This window comes from Heterocephalus glaber, unplaced genomic scaffold (assembly GCF_053883595.1).
Source record: "Heterocephalus glaber isolate CG9 unplaced genomic scaffold, H.glaber_assembly_v1.0 deba00000122, whole genome shotgun sequence".
Classification (NCBI taxonomy): domain Eukaryota; kingdom Metazoa; phylum Chordata; class Mammalia; order Rodentia; family Bathyergidae; genus Heterocephalus; species Heterocephalus glaber.
The window spans coordinates 25382568-25403567 of record NW_028258138.1 but is presented as its reverse complement, the minus strand read 5'-3'; the positions used below and the strand labels follow the sequence as shown (position 1 = coordinate 25403567).

Genomic DNA, 21000 nt, shown 5'->3' with positions numbered 1-21000 from the left:
GAGTGGGGATTACTATCCTGGGCATTGTAAATGTGTAGCCATGTCTCCGCCCTTTATACACTATACGCCAGTAGAAAATATCCTACATATACACACTCATGACAACAGAAATATGTGTCCAAAGCTAAATGTTCCTTGAGAACAAAATTACCCTAGTTTTAGGATCACTATTCTAATTTACTCCAGACTGCTAACACCTGTATGGTATGCAATAAATATGACTGAATTGAATGAAAGAAATCAATACATAAACCTTCTTAAACAGTACACGTACATAGGAAACACTCAGTGTTTGCCATATTTATTATGCTATTTTCGTTCTAGACTATACTCCATATAATTATTTCCACATAAGTGGGATCAAATTGTATGCAGTTCTCTGAAATACTTTACTAATGGCTTATCTTAGATATCTCTCTATCTCAATCATTTTCTATGGTGAAGAGTATTCTACATGTGACAGTTAAGCATAATTGTCAACTTGATTGGCTCAGGAGCCACCCAGGGGATTAGTAAAGCACACTTCTGGGTGTATCTGGCTATGTTAGGGAGGTGTGATCATGGGGTCTATATCTGATCCCTAGCTGCTTTTTCTCCAATGCTCTTCCCCTGTGCTGTGCTTCCCAGCCATAATGAAATGAGCAGCTTTGCTTCACCACACATTTCTGCCACAGTGTCCTGCCTTATCTCAGACCCATAGCAATGGAATCAGACAACTATGGACTGAATCCACTGAAGTCATAGCCAAATTAAGCCTCTCTCCTTTTAAGTTGCAGATATCAGGTATTTTGTACCAAAAACAGGAAAGCTGACCAATATACTATCTTATATGGGATACATCCTACCAAAATTCACTTACTCGATTTACTATTATATATTTAGGCTAATTCAAATCTGTTACTATTATGAATAATTCTGTAAAAACATTTTCTATCAAGAATTATTAACAAAGTAATGACACAACCAGAGCTATACAATGCATCATATTGTAATTTGCAAAGGGATTCTACATTAGTCAAAGTTCTCCAGAGAAACAGAACATTGATTTATCTTAAGTAATTAGCTCACATGATTACAGAGGCTGACAAATCCAAAATCTATTAGGTAGACAAGCAGGTTGAATCCAGAGAAGGTGTGGCAGTTCAGGTCTGAGTGTATCTGCTATAGAATTCCCTGTACTCAAAAGAGCTCAGTCTTTTGTTCTCTTCAAGCCTTCACCTGTTTGGATGAGGCCCACCAAATTATAGAGAGTAATCTGATTTATTTAACATCCCATCAAAACATTGATAAAACATCTAGAATAATATTTGGCCACATATCTAGGCACCATAGCCTAGCAAAGATGATGCACACAATTAATTATCACAGATTATTTGTCAATTATAGAGAATTTCATGAGCAGATGCTATCTGGCCACCTGAAAGAAAATAGCTGAAGTGAATTGTCTTAGTCACTTTCCCATCACTAGGATAGAATACCTAACACTAGCAAATTAAAAGAGAGGTTTATTTTGGCTCGTAGTTTCAGTCCATGGTTGGCTAGTTAAAAGGCAGAAATGGCATGGTGGAAGTGCAAGGCAAAGGAAAAGGTCCTCAACACTTGGCAGGTAAGAAGCAGAGAGAAAGGGGAGGAGCTGGTCAAAAGAAGAAGGCTCCCAGTGACCTGCCTCCAACCAGGTCCCACAGCTTAACAAAACATTTAGCTATTCAGCAATTGATGAATCCATAATTCCCCCATGATCCGGCCACCTTTCACACACATAAAAATGGGGTGGTGGTGCCTTTTTTATCTAAACCATAACATTAATCATAGGCTAATGGACTGGGAGATTGGATGTCTATATCCACACAGGATTCTAAGTCTGGATTCTGCTGCTTACATTCCAGGAATGAGGATCTGTGCCTCTCTGTCCCTCTAAAAATGGTTTTATTCTTGTGTTTTATGTCTACTATTTAGAATTCTTCTGTCTTCTTGGGGCTGTCAAGCAATCAACTGCCACTTCTTCCTGCTATTTCTGTGTCTGCCTTGAGCAAGAAATAATGGATGTGAAATTCCTTTGTATAATCATTAATGCCAAGGAAATGTGCAGTTCTGTGCTCTTATGGTCTCCAGTGAACTAGATAAGCCTTGATAACAAAGCTTATTACACTTATGTCTAAAATTAAAGTAAACAAATAGTGAGTGAGGGCCTGAGTGATTTTTTTATGGTTGGAAAGTGCTGAATGACTTAATGCTTGAGTATTACAATATCCATTTATATGCAGAAATTTGGGAAATGTTTCTAGTTTCCCATCTGGGTTCTAGATATATGAGATTGCAGGGCATAGGTTTGGTGTTGTCCTAAGGTTACTATCATTTTTATCTAAATTATTTGGGAAGCAAGACACCAAATATATATATATATATATATATATATATATATATATATACCAAAATGAGCAAATAAATAAATAGTTGTACAATATCAGTACTTCTGTACTCATAAATTGAAGAATTGTTATAATCTCTTGTTGTGACCCTCACAGAGTAGGTAGGGTCCAAAGCCGGGAGAGTGGTAAGAGATGAAGAAAGACAATGAAGACCAAGATTACTCTTAGCTGGCACCAGGTGGAACCATAGCTTGTCAGGAGCTAATTGCCATCTGGAGCACCACGTGCTCTTTATTTATAGAGGAAGAGAAGGCAGGGCAAATAGTGCTATGTGGCTTACATTGCCTAGGTGGAACATAGCATGATTGTTCTGTGATCAGGGCATGCGCAGGAAGGGAACAGGGAAGAATACAAGGTAACTGTCTCCGGGGGCTGTGCCATCCAGGGTCTACAATATGGAGTCTACAGTCTGACTCTCTAATCTATGGAGCAGAAAAGGAGTAGGGAGGAGAAAGGGAGCAGGGAAGAGACAAATGGCCATCTTCAGGCTCAGAGTGTGGGATCTCTCCCTTTTCTTGTTTGTAACTTGAAGTGATGCTAATGTTGTCCCAAGGTGAGGTGGAGTAGTTGTTGCTGGAATGTTCTGCAGCAGATGAGAAACAAGACAATCACTATAATCAAGACAATTAAGAGTGCAAACATGTCAACCACAGTGTGCCTGCCAATATTGAAAGGATTGAACCCATTGAAGGGGTCCAGCACTGCTCAAGCAGCTTGATCTGGGGCAACACTCTGGACCTCTGAATGTTATATGTCTACAATTTGTTTGTGAAAATTTTGTAAATCCAGACTGAAGTTGGCATGGTGGAAGATACCCATGAGATAAGCAGCAACCTGGTCCCAGGCCCATGTTGTCTCATTATATTTTAGAGGGATAACACAAATGTGTCTAAATTCAGCATGGCAGTGAAGCCCTTGGTAAACTGAAGGGCTTTAACTTGTGTTCCTATCTTTTGTTTTAACTGTATATCCTTTTATTGGCACATTTTAGATATACAATATAATGACATTCATCACTGGAAATTTGCACCTTTACATAATCTCTCTTGGTTCTTCTATTTTCCCCCTTCCCCTGCCCTCCCTTCAACCCCTCCATTCCTCCCTATTTACAAGACTTTGTTTTCTTTTTTTATTTTCTCATATTAGTCCTATTCCCTTCTTTCCTTTCCCCTACCCTCTGACTTCCCCTTCCCCTTTGCCCATTTTCTTCCTATTTCACATTATCTACTATACCTTTTAGTCCTTATTTATACTTTCAGTTTCTCACACTAGAGAAACTATTCAGTATGTGTGTCCTATTTATTTCACTTTAGAATATTGCCTCAATGTGCATCCATTTGGCAATAAATGTCTTTAAATTCTCATTTTTTATGGCTGAGTAGTATTCCATTTTATTTTTAAAAACCACATTTTCTTTCTCTAGTCTCCAGTTGATGGGGATTTGGGCTGTTTCCAAATTTTAGCTATTACAAATTGTGCTGCTATGAACATGGGTGGGCATACATCACTGTGGTATGATGCTTTTAATTCTTTTGGGAAGATACCCATCAGAGGAATAGCTGGGTCAAATGGGACCTCTAGTCCTAGTTTTCTGAGGTATTTCTATATTGATTTCCACAGTGGTTGCACCAGTCAGCACTCCTACCAACAATGGAGAAGGACTGTTTTCTCTCCACAACCCTGCCAGCATTTGTTATTGGTTGACTTCTTGATAGCAGCCATTCTTTCTGGGGTGAGGTGGAATCACAGGGTTGTTTTCATTTGCATCTCTCGAATGACCAGTGATGTTGAACATTTTTTCATATGTTTATTTGCCATTTCAACTTGTTTGTCTGAGAAATGTCTGTTCATTTCAGATGCCCATTTTTGGATTGGGTCTTTAAATTTGGGAGGTTTTATTTTTTTTAAGTTCTTTATAGATTCTAGATAGTAGACCTTTGTCTAAAGAAGAGCTGGTGAAAATCTTTTCCCACATTGTGGGTTGTCCCTTCACACTGCTGATGATTACTCTTGCTGTGCAGAAGCTTTTTAGTAAGAAGAGATACTACTTGTTGACTGTTTGTGCTAGTTCACAGGTAACTGAGGTTTTGTTCATAAAATCATTTCCTATGCCAATGTCTTCAAGAGTTCTACCTAACCTCTGTTCCAGCCGGTTCTGCATTTCTGTTTTAATATTTAGATCTTTAATCCATTTCAATTTTAGTTTAGTGCATGGTGAGAGATACAGGTCTAGTTTTAATCTTTGGCAAGTTGAAACCCAATTTCTTCAGCACCATTTATTAAAGAGGCTATCTTTCTTCCAGTGAGGATGTTTGGCTCCTTTATTGAAGAAGAGGTGGCTGAGTGTGTCTGGAGTTGTTTCTGCATCTTCTAATCTGTTCCAATGGTCCTCAGGTCTGTTTCTTTCCCAGTACCATACAGTTTTTATCACAGTAGCTTTGTGGTATAGTTTCAAGTTGGGGGTTATAATACTCCTTGCCATGTCTCTGTTACTTAGAATTGCTTTTGCTATTCTGGATCTCTTCTTGTTCCAAATGAATTTTTGGATTGTTTTCTCAAGGTCCATGAAGTATGCTGCTGGGATTGCATTGAATTTATATAGTAGTTTTGGAAGTATGGCCATTTTCACTATGTTGATCCTTCCTACCCAGGAGCAGGGGATATCTTTGCATTTTCTGATATCGTCTTCAATTTTTCTTTACAGAGTTCTCTAGTTTTCAGAGAAGAGATCTTTGATTTCTTTTGTTAGATTGATTCCTAGGTATTTCAGGTTTTTGGATGCTATTGTGAAAGGAATTGTTTGCCCTATTTCTCTCTCAGTGAGTCTGTTGTTCGTGTAAAGGAAACTTATTGATTTTTGTGTGTTGACCTTGTATCCAGCTACTTTACTGAATTTGGTTGTTAAGTCTAGAAGTCTTTTGGTGGCATTCCTGGGGATTTCTATATAGAGTATCATATCATCTGCAAATAATGACAATTTGATTTCTTCATTTTCAATTTTTCTTTTATTTCTTTCTCCTGTCTAATTGCCATAGCTAATGTTTCCAAAACTATATTGAACAGGAGTGGTGATAGTGGACATCCTTGTCTTGTGCTTGATTTTAGTGTGAAGGATTTCAGCTTTTGACCAGTTAGTATGATATTGGCTGTTGGTTTTTCAAAGATGACTTTGATTAGATTGAGGTAGAGACCATCTATTCCAAATTGTTGTAGGGTTTTTATCATAAATATATGTTGGATTTTGTGAAATGCTTTTTCTGCATCTATTGAGATGATCACATTTTTTATCCTTGGTTCTGTTGATATACTGTATTACATTGATTGATTTGTGTATGTTGAATCATCCCTACAACTCCAGGATGAATCCCACTTTGTCAGGGTGTATGATCTTCTTGATGATCTTCTGCATTCTATTTGCCAGTATCTTATTAAGGATGTTTGCATCTATGTTCATTAGTAAGATTGGCCTACAGTTCTCTTTTTTGGTAGGGTCTTCTCTGCTTTGGGGATCAAGGTGATGCTTGCTTCCAGGAATGAATTCTGGAGTACTGCTTCCCTTTCAATTTCATTGAAGAGTTTAAACAGTAGTTGCAGTAATTCCTCTCTAAATGTCCTGTAGAATTCAGCAGTAAAGCCATCAGGACCCAGGCTTTTCTTAGTTCGTAAGTTTTTAATTTTGTTTTCATTTTCTTTGATATTGGGTTGTTTAGAATTTTTATGTCTTCTTCATTCAACTTTAGTAATTCATATGTGTCTAGGAATCTGTCCATTTCTTCTGCATTTTCCATCTTATTGGCATATAGGTTCTGGAAGTAGGTATTGATGATCCTCTGGATTTCTTCTGGGTCTGTTGTAATTTCATTCTTTTCATTCCTAATTGCATGGATTTTGGCCTTTTCTTTCCTTTTTCTGATAAGGTTGGCTAAGGGCTTGTCAATTTTGTTTATTCTTTTGAAGAACCAACTCTTGGCTTCATTGATTTTTTTTGTACGGTTTTCTTAGTCTCCATTGCATTGATTTCTGCCCAGACCTTTATAATTTCCTCCCTTGTATGAGCTTTGGGTTTGTCCTACTCTTCTTTTTCTAGAAGCTTGATGTTCAGCAGCAGGTTGTTTAGCTGGGCTCACTCTGTTTTCCTAATATGAGTATTCACTGCTATGAATTTCCCTCATAAGACTGCTTTCATTGTGTAACATAGATTCTGATATGTTGTATTGTCACTGTCATTTAATTAAAGGAACTGTCTGATTTCTTCTTTAATTTCCTCTGTGACCCATTGGTTATTCAGAAGTATGTTGTTCAATTTCCATATGTTTATGAAATTTTTGTGGTTTCTTTTGCTATTGATCTCCAATTTCATTGCACTATGGTCCGATAATATGCAGGGGATAACTTCAATTCCTTTGCACTTACTTAAACAGGTTCTATGAGCAAGTATGCGGTCTATTTTGGAGAACGACCCATGAGCAGCTGAAAAGAATGTGTATTCTGATTTTGTGGGGTGGAACACTCTGTAAACATCTGATAAGTTCATTTCTTCAGAGTTTGATCAAGTTCTAGTATTTCATTGCTTGTTTTTCATCTAGTTGATCTATCTCTTTGTGACAATGGGGTATTGAGGTTCCCCACTACTGTTGTGTTAGTGCTTATATGATTTTTCATGTCTGTTAGTGTTTGTTTTATATAGTTGAGCACAGTAGTGTTTGTTGCATAGACATTTATGATTATCATCTCTTCCTGTTGAATTGTTACCTTTACAAGGATGTAGTGTCCTTTGTTTCTCTTAATCAGTGTGGGTTTGAAATCCACTTGGTCTACAAAAAGGATAGTTACTCCTGCTTTTTTTTTGGTTCCTATCTCATGGAGTATTGTTTTCCTCCCTTTAACTTTCAGTCTATGAGTTTCCTTTTGAATTAAGTGTGTTTCTTGTATGCAGCATATTACTGGATCTTGCTTCTTGCACCATTCTGCCTGTCTATTTCTTTTGGTGAGTTGAGACCATTAACATTGATGGTTATAACTGATATGTATTGAGTTATTATTATCATTTTTTTTTCTTTTTGTTGACTTCTACCCCTTTGCTTTTAATTTCTTGTCCTGCCTGGTGGATTCATTCTGCTGGGCTTCCTGGGGTTGTGATCCTCATCCTTTCCTAGGATTTTCTCTAAAATTTTTTGGAGTGCTGGTTTGGTATTCCTGAAGTTCCTAAGGTGCTCTTTGTCATGAAAGTATCTTATTTCTCCATCAGTTTTGAAAGATAGCTTTGCAGGGTACATCAGTCTGGGTTGAAGGTTGTTTGCCTTTAGGCCTTGAAACACATCACTCCAACCTCTTCTTGGTTTTAGGGTTTGCATTGAGAAGTCTGCTGTGACTCTGATGGGCTTTCCTTTGTATGTGATTTGTTTCTTTTCTTTTAACTGCTTGTAGAAATTTGTTCTTCTGCTGGGTTTCTGGAATCTTAACTATTATATGACTCTGTGTAGTTTTTTAAAATCAAGGCTAGTTGGAGTCCTATATGCCTCACCTATCTGTATGTCAAGTTCTTTTCCCCTGCTTGGGAAGTGTTCTGGTATCACTTCTGCAAACAGTTTTTTTATGTTGTCTGCACTCTCTCCTGTTTCTTCATTGACTCCAATCAGTCTTATGTTATTGTTCTTTGCATCATCTAGCAGATGCTTGATTGATTTCTCATGGTCCCTTACAATTTTAAAGAAATTTTTCTCTTCCTGGGAACCAAATGCAATCTTATCTTCTATATCTGAAATTCTGTCTTCACATTGGCTTATTCTGTTGCATAGACTTTCAGTGGAGTTTTTAATCTCCTGGAAATCTGTTTTCATGTTTCTTGGATTCCATTTGTTTCCCATGTTGGGATTCTAACATGTTTCTCAACTCCTCTATTTTTTTTATCTGTGTCCTCTCTAGATTTATTAATCATGTCTTGCACTATGGGCACCATCTCTGCTGTTATGTGAGAAATTATTTCTGATTTCATTTTTTCCAGATCCTCTTTCATTTCTAGTTCAGGGAGTCCAGGTGTTTGAGTATCAGAGTGTTCCATCTCATTTCCCTACGGGGTTGCTGTAGCTGATTTGGAAGTCAGGTTCTGAGGCTTGTTTACATGTCTTCTCATTTCTACTGGGGGGGTGAGTTCTGCTGGCACCTTGCGGCTCACCTCCCCTGTGCTGGGAGCTGTGGCATGCTTACCCAGAAGCCTTCTATGCCCTGGTAGCTGTGGCATGCTGGCCCGGAAGCCTCCTCTGCACTGGGAGCTGTGGCACTTCTACCCAGAAGTCTCTCCTGCACTGGGAGCTGTGGCATGTTGACTCAGAAGCCTCTTTTGCACTGGGAGCCATGGCACATTGACCCAGAAGCCTCCTCTGAACTGGGAGGTGCGACATGCCTACCTGGAAGCCTCCTCTGCTCTGAGAGCCATGGCACCCAGACCTGGAATCCTCCTTTTTGCTGGAAGCCATGGCACACTAACCCAGAAGCCTCCTCCACACCAGGAGCCATGGCACATCTACCCAGAAGCCTCCTCTGTTCTGGCAGCTGTGGCACTCCTACCCAGAAGCCTCTCTGCAGTGGGAGCCATGGCACACTGACCTGGAAGCCTCCTTTGCATTGGGAGCCATGGCACACTAACCTGGAAGCCTCCTCTGCACCGAGACCCATGGCACATTGACCTGGAAGCCTCCTCTGCACTGGGAGCTATGGCATGCTGACCCGGAAGCCTCCTCTGTGCTTGCAGCTGCAGCACACCTACCTGGAAGCCTCCTCTGCACCAGGAGCTATGGATCGCCTACTTGGAAGCCACCTCTGCACTGGGAGCTGTGTTGTGTTCCTATCTTGAGAACTGCTCCCTTAAGTGCTTCAAGTTTTATCTGAATCTTGGAGTTGATGTCTTCCTGAGTTTCTAAGGCATAGGAGGTACTTTTTGCCAGTTGGCTGACAAAATGAGTTCTCTGGATAGTTTCTGCCAAAGCCACAGAGGCAGCCATGCTGGAGGCAAGAAGATTGACTGACCAGAGACACAATAGCCAGATTTTCTCTCGCTTTTAGTACTTAGAGCCCTCAGTCATTATAACAGGGTCCAGAAAGTTTAGTGGGAATCACAACAAAAGCAGGATGATACAGCACAAGAATGGGCAGCGTATTGAGATGAGTAGCACAGTTGGTAAGGTTGCAGTTGGTACAGGTAACATTAAAAGTACCATCAGTGTTGTTGGTAATATTAATGGGCCTACTAAGGAAAACATAGGATGCCTGCACATAAGTGCATCCCCAATGACTGGCAGCTTCCACATCACTCAGGTTCTTAAGGCTATAGCTGAAATGGATTATTTTATCAGTACATGCAGCAAGCCTCCACAGGCCAGGCTGTCTGAAATGATGATTCATTTCAAGAGAAGTAACTGGAAAGAATCCAGTGTGATTTACCAGTACATGAGAGTGGTCCGAAGATTGTACAGAATGTATATGAATCTGATTGATATGGGAGGTACAACAGTCAACCCATGACACTGTGTCTTTGAGTGGAACAGTAGCTGTTCTATTGTGGCAGGGATGAGTAGAACAAGATGTATTAGTCAGACTCATGTTGTCCAACTTAAAAGTTTTGTAAAGAAGGATTTCATCCCTTTCTAGGCCAGATTCATTCTTCCCAATGGCAGACTTTTCTATAGTCCAAAGGGGCAAGCAGAATTGACCAGGCCCCAGACATACAGGAACTGATCCCACTATGACCATATAGTTATAGGTGGCGTGACTGGGAGAAATATGCCCATCTGGCTGTCCCCTTAATAGGGCAGACACATTGGCAAATATGGGAATAGGAGCTGCCATTTCCCAGTGTACAAGATGAGCCAATGGGAGGTCAGGGAAATAAGTCCAATACTGTTTGGCATCTGTATCTCCTACCTGAGTGGAAACCAAGGCCATCATAACAAGGAATAAGATGCCAGGATCTGAGGGACCTCTCTTATCCTTTAGGATTTGTTGAGGATTTTCTATTGAGGATTTTTCTTGATCTGACCCCATGTGGGATAGGTTGCTGCTCAAGTTTGGCACTACAGAGGAGCCCGATGCAGCCTCTTTGTCTGGAGTGACAACATCACCTTTTTGAATGGTGGAATCAGCTGTTTCTCCAGGTTTTATGCCATCACACGGCCACACCAGTCAAGTCAGCACCCAGACAGGGTGATCAGCAGCTTTTGGAAAGATACAAATGAATCCTCTTCCCCACATAAGCACAGGACTTTGTCTATACCGCTGACCAGTGGCTGGGTCCTTCCAGCGAGAAAATTTATCCTTTGATTGGTGACTGGAAACAAAGTGATGTTCTGCTGCTGTAAGGCCTTGTTCATTGATATTTTAAAAATTTAAGGTATATAATGCCAAATTTATTATAGTAGAGGGTGTAGGCTTATAAGAACTAGGGAGTACTCCCCCTTTTTGTTTGTGAAACATAGTTTTTAAGAGTGAGATTGGCACATTCAATGATTGCTTCACCCTGAGGGTTATAAGGAATACCTGTAGAGAGGGAAATGCAAAAGGTTGTACAAGTGTTTAAAAGGAGCACTAGTGTAAGCAGGACCAATATCAGTTTTGATAGCCCTTGGACAACCAAGTACCTGAAAGGCACAAAGACAGTGATCAATAACATGTCAGGCAGCCTTGCCTGGTTGAGCAGAGGTGATCATGGAGGAATAAGTGTCAATAGAAATATCTGAGGTGACCAAACTCAGGCACATGGGTCACATCCATCTGCCAGAGGTCATGAGGATGCAGGGCTCTAGGACTGACACCCTGGACGAGTGATAGAATATGAAGCATGAAGGTGGAACAGGCATAAACAATGCCGCACACCTGTTCTCAAAAAATATGAAACTGTTTGTATAGGGTGGAAGTGTTTTGGTGAAAAGCAGAATATGAGGCGGTGGCCTGTTGAAAGGCAAGTGGAGGAGGCTGAGGAAGCAAAGGACCAATAAGATTATCAACAGTGTTGTTTCCCTGACACAATGGCCCAGGGAGGGAAGAATGTGCATGAATGTGTGAGATGGAACAAGGGTAAATGCGGTGTCTCACAAGGTCTCTCAGAAGATGAAAAAGCCAAAAGAGAACTTTGCTGGTGGAGGAAAGGATAGCAGTTTCTATTTTTTGGATTTCTCCCACTACATAGGCACTGTCCAAGTACAAATTAAAAGTGACAGAACCAAAATCTTCAAGCACCCAAATAACAGCCTGTAATTTGCACACTGAGCAGATGTAAAGCCAGTATCTTGAGAATTATTCCCACTCAAGGAATGATATCCCACAAATCCATTAGAGGAGCTGTCTATGAAAACAGTGATGGCTCCTTCCAAAGGCAACAACTGAACAACCCTAGGGAAAATGAAACAAGTAAGGTTTGCAAATTATAAAATCTTGTCTGAAGGGAGATGATTGTCAATCTGTCTGGGGAAGGAGGCTAAGGCAGTCTGCCATTCTTCAGAAAACTGCCAAAGCCATCGCTGTTGTTGTAGGGAATAAGGTATAATGAGTACATGAGGTTCTTGCATCAGCAACTGGAGACAGTGGTGTCATCCACAGCCTATCATGGCAGCCACTAAAGAGGAATAAGAGGTAGCAGAGCAGGGTGGCAAGTTAGGAAGATGGATCCACTCAAGAACCCCCTGAGGCTGCCACAGAGCTCCTGTTGGCATATGTGGAGTGGACAAAGTCACCAACCATAATGGCTTTTCAGGGACAACACAAGTGAGGGCTGCCTGTTGAATACCCTTCTCCACCTTATGCAAGAGCTCATGAGCCGAAGGGGTTAGGAGGCGAGGCGAAGTGGACAAAGGGTCACCTTTGAGGATTTTAAATAATGGTTGCAAGTCTGCAACCATTAAAGATAATGACAGTGGAATATAGTTGATGTCTTTCAGGAGCTTTTGAAAAACATTAAGTGTAGAAAGGTGATCAGTGGGAATCTGGGAGAGTTGAGGTCTTACCTGAGTATTTTCTAGAACATGTCCCAAATAAGAAAAAGGTTGTATTTTTTGGATTTTATCTGGGGCTATAACCAACCCAAAAGTGGAAAGACCCACCTGCAAGGCAGAGTAAAGTTCCTGAAGCACAGGTAGCCCACAGGCATGGGCCAGAAGAATGTCATCCATATATTGAATAATATAACCCTGAGGGAATTGTGTCCTCAGAGGTTATATGGCCCTATCCACATATTCTTGACAAAGAATGGGACTGTTGCTCATGCCTTGAGGTAGGCACTTCCACTGAAATCTTTTAGTGGGCCCTTGACTATTGGGCAAAGGAAGACTAAAGGGAAAACATTTACAGTTGGAAGGAAAAAGAGGTATGGTAAAAACAAAAAACAAAAAACAAACAAACAAAAAACCAGTCCTTTAAGTCTATGACCAATAAATGAAAGGACAAAGGAATCATGGAAGGACTTGGAAGTAAAGGCTGCAGTGCCCCTATAGGCTCCATGGCCTTATTGATTGCACAGAGATCCTGTAGGAGGAACCATTTTCCTGATTTTTTTTCTTTATCACAAAAACTGGAGTATTCCAAGGACTAGTGGAGGGTTCTAGATGACCTGCTTATAATTGTCCCTCTATAAGCTGGTATGCGGCTAGGAGTTTCTCCTGTGGTAAAGGCCACTGGGCAACCCAGATGGGATCATCTGACAGCCATGTGATGGGTTTGGCCATCTGTCAGGGTGGAGAACTGACCAGAGGCCCTAGAAAAAATGTGAGTAGCCCAAACCATGACAATCCAATTTGTGACAGGGTATGACAGGCTCTTTTCTTCCCTGACCATGACATCCCAAGCCCATGTGGGGACTAAATCCCTGATTCAACATTTGTGAAGACACAAGAGTGTTAGGACTCACCAGCAGGGGTCCTATAGCATTTAAGACATCCCAGCTCCACAAATTTACTGGTATATTGGGTAATGTGAAAGGCTGGAAAGTGCCTTGATGGCCCTCTGCATCAGTCCACTATTACAATTTTGAACTCTTGGCAGGGTGTTGTATCTGCTCAACCCCATGTAACTGGGTATGAACTTGGTCCAGTGGCCAACTACATGGCCAGTGTTGGAAACTAATCACTGACACATCTGCCCCAGTGTCCAGTAATCCTCTAAAAGTCTTTCTGTCAATAATGAGTTTGTATTCTGGCCTCTCATCTTTCATTTTAATGACCCAATAAGTATCAGAAGAGCCAAAGCCTCTTGGTCCTCTATGCTCAGCTGTAATGGCCTTTGTAAGCTGGGTGGCCTTAGCCACAGGCAAAAGTAACAACTGGGCAATCCTAGTCCTGCTAGGGATATGAAAAAACTGTTGGGAAGAGAAAGCCATAATTTTTATTTCTCCTGTATAGTTAGCATCTATGACTCCTGGAACTATTTGAAGCCCTTGCAAGGCAGTACTGCTATGTCCCAGCAATAAACCAACAGTGCTTTCCTGCAGGGGGCCATACACTCCTATATAGAGCACTTGTGGACCCATGTCTGGAGTCAATATGACTCCAGAGGTGGAACAGAGGTCCAGTTTTGTACTCCCTAGCGTTGCTCAGAGAAGCTCTGAGATGTGTTGGAGGCTGGCCAGAATGGCTGAGGTAGAATAAGTGAGAGCACCCCTACTGTTTGATCAGGCTGGGTCTGGCACCTCTGGGAATTTCCCAGAACCCAGAGGCCATCAGCATCTGTCTTAGACTTGCATTCATTCACCCAATGATAACCCCTCCTGCATGTAGGCACAAGGAGGTAGGCTTCATGCCTCTTGAGGGAAATCTACAATTGTTCCTCACCAGTTTAGGTAAGGTATGTGGTGACTGGCCCTTTTTTATACAATTTCTAGCCACGTGGCCCTTCTTTCCACATTGAAAACAAGCCCTGTCATTTTTCCTTGTTTGAGGCTATAAAAAGGTTGCTAAGGTGGCCCCCTGCACATAGGAGGGATCTATGTCAGCACACAATCTAATCATATCTTTTAGTGAGGCTGGTTTTTTGTGAGGCTGTATAGCCTCTTTACACCATTTATTTGCATTTTCAAAATCCAACTGTTTACCATCTGTCCAGTTTCATGATGATGTAGAATGCAGGAGGCTGCCTATAAAAGTCAACTGACAAAATCTTGGAAAAGCTCATCAGGCCCCTGTCCGATAGTAGGTATATCCATGTTTCTTTCCCCTTTTGATGGGAGCTCTCTCCAAGCTCACAGGGCCTCTAGCTGTATCTGATCATAAGCTGGTTGGACATAAGTGAACTGGTTAACCAGACCCACCTGACTGCCCTCTCCAATAAGCATGTTCATAGTAATGGGAATCATGTGCTGCCAGTTGCACAGGGCTTGTTCTGTGTACTGCTCAACATACGCAGACTTCCACAACAAATAATCACCTTGGGACAAGCAAGCTTTGGCCAGGGCTTCCCAATCATCTGGAGGCACAGCTGCAGCAGCTACCACCTCCAACAATCCCATAGTAAAAGGAGCCATGGGCCCATAGGCAATGGCGGCCATTTTTAGCTCTTTTAAAGTTTTTAAAGGGATGAGTTCATGTTGCCTGAGCATTTGTCCCGGATTATTTAGGTCGGGGACCTCTATGATGGGGTATATTCCTGATCTGAAACCTTCCAAGGCTTCCCTTGATCAAGAGCTCATTGGAGTGCCATCTGTAGGGGGTAAAGTGGACCTACAGCTGATGCGGACACCTGCTGGCACAGCTGAAGTGCTTTGAAGGAAGTACAGCAGGCCACTTTCAATTTCACCCAAGATAGTATGACTGTGATGGATTTTGCTTACAGCAGCGCAGAAATGGAAAGAGCAGCCAGAGCTGCAAGCCCCAACCCATTCCCTACATCAGAGTCTGCCTCATCTCCAGGGTCCTCTGAGGAGCAATCAGAAAATTCAGAGGAGGGCTCCTGTCTGAGGCCAAGGGCTTCACTGGAGCAGAAGCTCCATTCCCCTTACTGTCCCCTCAGTAGCCTCAGGCCACCTGGAGGCTGCTTTTGTTTTCTCATAACTCTGAAGTATCTTTGTAAGGTGCGCCATGCCATCAATGGCACATTCAATTGCAGTATGGGCATCCAAACCCTCATTAACCAACAACCACAAAGAAAAGGTAAAGATAGGAATCTTGTCCAGACCCTTCACAGTATAACCATCTCTCAACTGTTTCCTACTTTATGCCAAGTGTCAAGATTCACCCTGCCCTGCTCTGGAAACCAAGAACAAATATCCTGAACAAAAGAAAGAAAAGAGCAAAGGTGATCTAATTTGACTTTAGTCCCCTTAGCTTTCAGAAATTCATGTAGCACATGTCACTCATGCCAGCCTGAGTGTCCCATATTTTACACACAGCAAAACACTCACCTCTGGCCTTTGTGCGTGTTAATAGAGATGCCTCCTTTCCTGAGTTTCGAAGTCTCTCGTACCAGCCACGTTGGATGCCAGATGCTGCGACCTGCACAGTGTAGGGTCTGAAGCCAGGGAGAGAGGTGGGAGATAAAGAAAGATGACGAAGACCAAGGTTACTCTTAGCTGGGACCAGGTGAAACCATAGCTTGTTGGGAGCTAATGGCTGCCTGGAGCACCGTGCACTCTTTATAGTGGAAGGCAAACAGGAAGAGAAGGTGGGGCAAATAGCACTACGTGGCCTACGTGGCCATGGCATAATTGTTTCATGATCCAGGCATGCACAGAAAGGGAACAGGGAAGGATACAAGGTAACTGTCTCCCAGGGCTGTGCCACCCAGAGTCTACAATATCTCTAATCTATGAAGGAGAAAGGAAATACAGAAGAGATGAAGGACCATCTTCAGGCTTGGTCCGAGGCAGTCTCTCAGCTTTGTGGCTTACAATGAGATTCCTTTACTTCTAAAATTGGGTTTGTGTTCATGAAATAAAGTTAGAGATTCAGCATTTTATTTTTACCTACCACTTCTTAGCACTGAGATATTAGAATACATAATAATAAAGAGCTAAATGTAATCCATATTCTGTTATTATTCACTCAAGAGGTCCCTCATTAACTTTTCCATTAGTTCTATGTTTTTAGATCTTCCTAAGTCAACACACTAAATTATGACTCAAATTAAGCTCTAGTTTTACATCTTCATTCTCTGCTCTAGTCTGAGACATCTACATACTTTGCTTTCCACACTCTACACACTTTGCTGTCTAGTCCTCATTTCTGCCTCACTCCAGAATCTGGCTTGATGCCCTGGACTTCCTCAAATCCAATTGCTGGCAAATGTTCTCTATCAAACAGCTCTCTCACATGTCTATGTATTAAAAATAGCTAGAATGACTCACTAACCCTTTTTCCTTACTAAAGGTTAGCAGCAATGCCCCAGCTATAGGGGAGTGGAGAAGGGCAGTGTGTAAGGGAGGAAAGCATCAATATTGTACATATTTATGGGATGGACTATAACATTTCCACACATGTATATAATGTGTAATGATCAGATCTGAATAATATGCATATTTATCATCAATCACATGTCATTTCTTTGTGCTGGGAACATTCAAAATCCTCTATACCAGTAATTTTGAAATATTCTTAGTTTTTGTCAACCAGAAATAATTTTCTAACTTGATATTGGATTTATCTGTGGTATTTCCACTGAGAAATGTATCTGCAAGTGATTTTATGTAGAATTTTCTTTTTTTAAGTGATTGCCTAGGGAGGCACATTTTCAGTCTCTAGTATGGCTCATACAAGCACTGCCATTCTTCTTTATAGTCACACTGTAGACTGTTATAATAACAGCCCTGGGCTTAAAACTGGCTTTTGTCAAACTCTTCTGCCTTAGCATGCTGAAACGTACCTTTTAATTAATTCTTTCATTCAAGAAATCACTGTTGAATGGACATCTCCTATAATGGCAGGGCTGCCACATCCCCCAACCCAAGAAAATAACATTCTCAGCAATCTCTGGCATTGAGCTCTCATGGGTGGATATGGGAATTCCCAGGAGTAGTGTTTACCAAAAGGGTTGGAAAAGCATGTATTATGTATTATGTACTCCTGGCCTTCTGGGAATGATTAATAAACATTCTGCAAAACAAGGACATTTTGTGTATTTGTTATTCATTCATACACACTGACAGTTGTTCTGCTTTGTTTGTGATACTGGGGATTGAACCCAGGGATTTCCCACTGAGCTATGTCTCAGTACTTTTTATCTTTATTTTGAGACAGGGTCTTGCTAAATTGAGAAGTTGCCCAAGCTAGGTTGGAATTTGTGGTCCTCCTGCCTCAATTTCCCAGAGTTCTGGGATGACTTGTTCCTGCTGGTTGTTCTTATTGATTAGTCCATGTTTTATGTTTATCTTGGCCTCTATCCAGTGGCTTTCTCAATGTCTAGAGACTTTCTCTATACCTGATATGAAAGTACACTTAGTAATTAAATGTAAGCCCAGAATGCACAGAGATTCTAAGGTATTTATGACCTAGGCAATGAAAATACTGACTTCAAGTAAGGTTTCTGTCTTGTAAATGTTAATAACTCTTATCAACCAGAGGTATAAAGTCCAGCTCTGACAATATGATCTTTGTAATGCATAAAGAGTTTATTCATTATGATCATTTGGTTTTTTTTGTTTTTTGTTTTTTGGTACCAGGGATCAAACTCACAACCTTGTGCTTGGAAGACAGATGCTGTGCCACTGAAGCAAAATCCCTTGCCCCGTTTGTTCTATTTTTTTGGTACCTGGTATCGAACTCAGGACCTTGAGCTTGTGATGCACGCAGCAGAACCACTGAACTAAATCCCTGGCCTTTGTTCTATTTTTTAAATCAAGCTATGGACAATAGAAAACTTGCTTCTCTTTGATAAAATAAAGCCAGAAATATACAATCTAGTTGTGGGAAGTTTATTTATAATGATATGTAAAAATCTTCTCTTTTCTTTAAGAAAATCTTTTTCCAGGGCCAGGGATTTAGCTCAGTGGTTCTGGCACCTGCCTCACAAGCGCAAGGTCCAGAGTTTGATCCCTGGTACCAAAAAAAAAAAGAAAGAAAAAAGAAAGAAAAAAAGAAAATCTTTTTCCAAATAACAACTGATCTTTCTTACAAAAATTTTTACCACATCATACATTTATAAACTTGGTATAACTATTTATGTTTCTCATGAGAATAATTCTTCAAGCAGAGGAATTTATATAACTATGCCTGTTACCATCCATTAAGCAGCTTTCTATGTTAGGTGTATTTGTAATGTTTATTAATGTCAGCTTGTAGGAGGAAATGACTTAGCATTTTTCCAAGTTTATAATTAGAAATCATTATTTCAAATAACTTACACTAATAGTACTGAGGACTTGACAGAGGGGGGATACCAGGTGACAGAGGCTCTGTCCATGCTCTCTCTATACATACAATCTGGTGCCTACAACCAATTTTTTCTCAAAGAACGTGATCAAAAAGCAAATTAAGAATGTTTATAACCATAGATTAAATGGAGTGCCTCCAGAGTAAGTGAAGATGAATTACAAGGGGATTTGAAAATGTGTACAGCAACCACATGGGGAGGTCAGAGGAATAGGAAAACAAGGAGATTAAGGGATGAAGAGAGGCTTGAAAATTTAAAGAATGGAAGTCTGGCTGAGGAATTCAGACTTAACCCATGAAGTCCTAGGACTCAAAAGTAACAGACTTAGATTAAAGTTTTCTTAGCAAGGTCTTATGGTTTCCCTGTTTCATACAGAACATAATCTAAAATGTATTATATGAGGTCTACAAAAAAACCTTCACTGTAATCTATTGTCTATTGCTGATCTGCATGCCCATTCCATTCCTCCAAGAGGATGCTTCATTTCTACCAAATGAACTTTCTGACTTCCCAGCACGTCTTTAGCTTTAGCTACCTGTTGCTTCTTTCAAGCTCTGCCATCAGCCTGAGGCCCTTCCCCATTCATGTTTAGCTCTCCAATTTATATACTGAGCATTCATTTATATATAAAACTGAGGGCCTAGCATGTGTTAAGCAGTATGTGAAATAGAGGTTACATCAGATCCTATCAGTGCTAACCAGTGAGTTTACAGTCTATCTAAATTTTATGCATCTGTCAAGAGAACATCTCTGTAGGGGACGGGGGAAGGGGACGTTACCAGAACCTCTGCAGTTAGTCCTGGTCTCCTGCAAGCCACGGCAGCACACGGCGAATTACAGGAAAGGTAGAAAAATGAGACGGAGAAGAAGCTGAGCTCTGGGTCTGATCAGTGCTGCTCTGGGCGGCAAAGACAAAGCCCCCAGCTTACCACACCTTTTATTCAGTACATCGGGAGAAACAAATGTAACAAATGACTTGCAGAGAGTTCAACAGTTCACATTGGGATAAACAAGGTGTAATGGAAGGCTTGCAGAGAGTTCAGTACATCTCCGGCAAACAAGATGTTAATCAGTCCAAGAACAATGAGGAACTGAGCAGATGTTTGTTCTCCCAAGATGTCTCTTGTCCTGGAGAATCACAGCATCACTGGATCACTGAAGTCTCAGTTGTGACCGGAGGCCAAACTGGAGTTATTCTGTAGCTGGGCTGTAGGCAAGAGAACTAGGCTAACCAAATGATTTATCCCTAGAATTATGTAGCATTGCTCCCAACACATCTCTAGACTGTTCTGAGTGGTGAAATTCTAGGTAAGAAATGTCATCACCAGTTACACTGATGATATAAATTTCTTCCTGCAGGCATACTTTTGTGTAAAAAAAAAAATGTTATTTGAAAGCTCAGTGTGGTGGTGTGTGCCTGTAATTCCAGTACCCTTGGCAGCAGAAGCAGGGGGATTGCAAGTTTAAGACTGGGCAACTTAGTGCCTTAGCAAGGGTTTGGGATATAGCTTAGTGCAAAAGGCCTTGAGTTCAATCCCTAGGACTGAAAAAAAGGTTTTTGATGTTTAACAGTGAACAATTTTTTATCAAATTATATTTAAGTCCTTCAGAATAGGGATCCTATTTCATATTTGTTTCTTATATTATGACACTAATTAAAATCAATCCAGCAACTCCTAGATGACTTGAAGAAGAAGAACATAAGACTGATAGGAGTCCACATAAAAGCAGGAAAAAGTACAAATGACTTAAAAAAACTGTTCACAGAATTAATGACAGAAAACTTCCCAAACAGAGAAAAAGAATTTGACGTACAGATAATTACAGCATATAAGACTCCAACTAGCCATGATCAAAAAAATCTACACCTAGACATATAACAGTCAAGATCCTGGAAACCCAACAGAAGAACAAAATACTACAAGCAGTTAGAGAAAAGAAACAAATCACCTACAAAGGAAGCCCATCAGAATCACAGCAGACTTTTCAACAAAAACCCTCCAGTCAAGGAGAGCCTAGAGTGAGGAATTTCAAGCCCTAAAAGAAAACAACCTCCAGCCTAGATTGATGTAACCTGCAAAACTGTCTTTCAAAACTGATGGGGAAATAAGATACTTCCATGAAAAAGAACACCTGAGAAACTTCATGAATACCAAACCAGCACACCAAAAAATTCTAAACAATATCATTGAAAAAGAAAATGAAGATTACACTCCATGAGACCCAACAG

At 40.8% G+C, this 21000-nt stretch overlaps 1 long non-coding RNA gene across 1 annotated transcript in view; it reads right to left on the bottom strand.

Annotated features, from left to right (window-relative positions):
• Positions 1 to 21000, bottom strand: part of LOC147830377 (uncharacterized) — a 134820-nt gene that overhangs the window by 50614 nt on the left and 63206 nt on the right. Inside the window, exon 2 of the long non-coding RNA XR_015452234.1 lies at positions 15808 to 15914. This is a non-coding gene — a long non-coding RNA (uncharacterized LOC147830377). The remainder of the gene's footprint in view (positions 1 to 15807; positions 15915 to 21000) is intronic.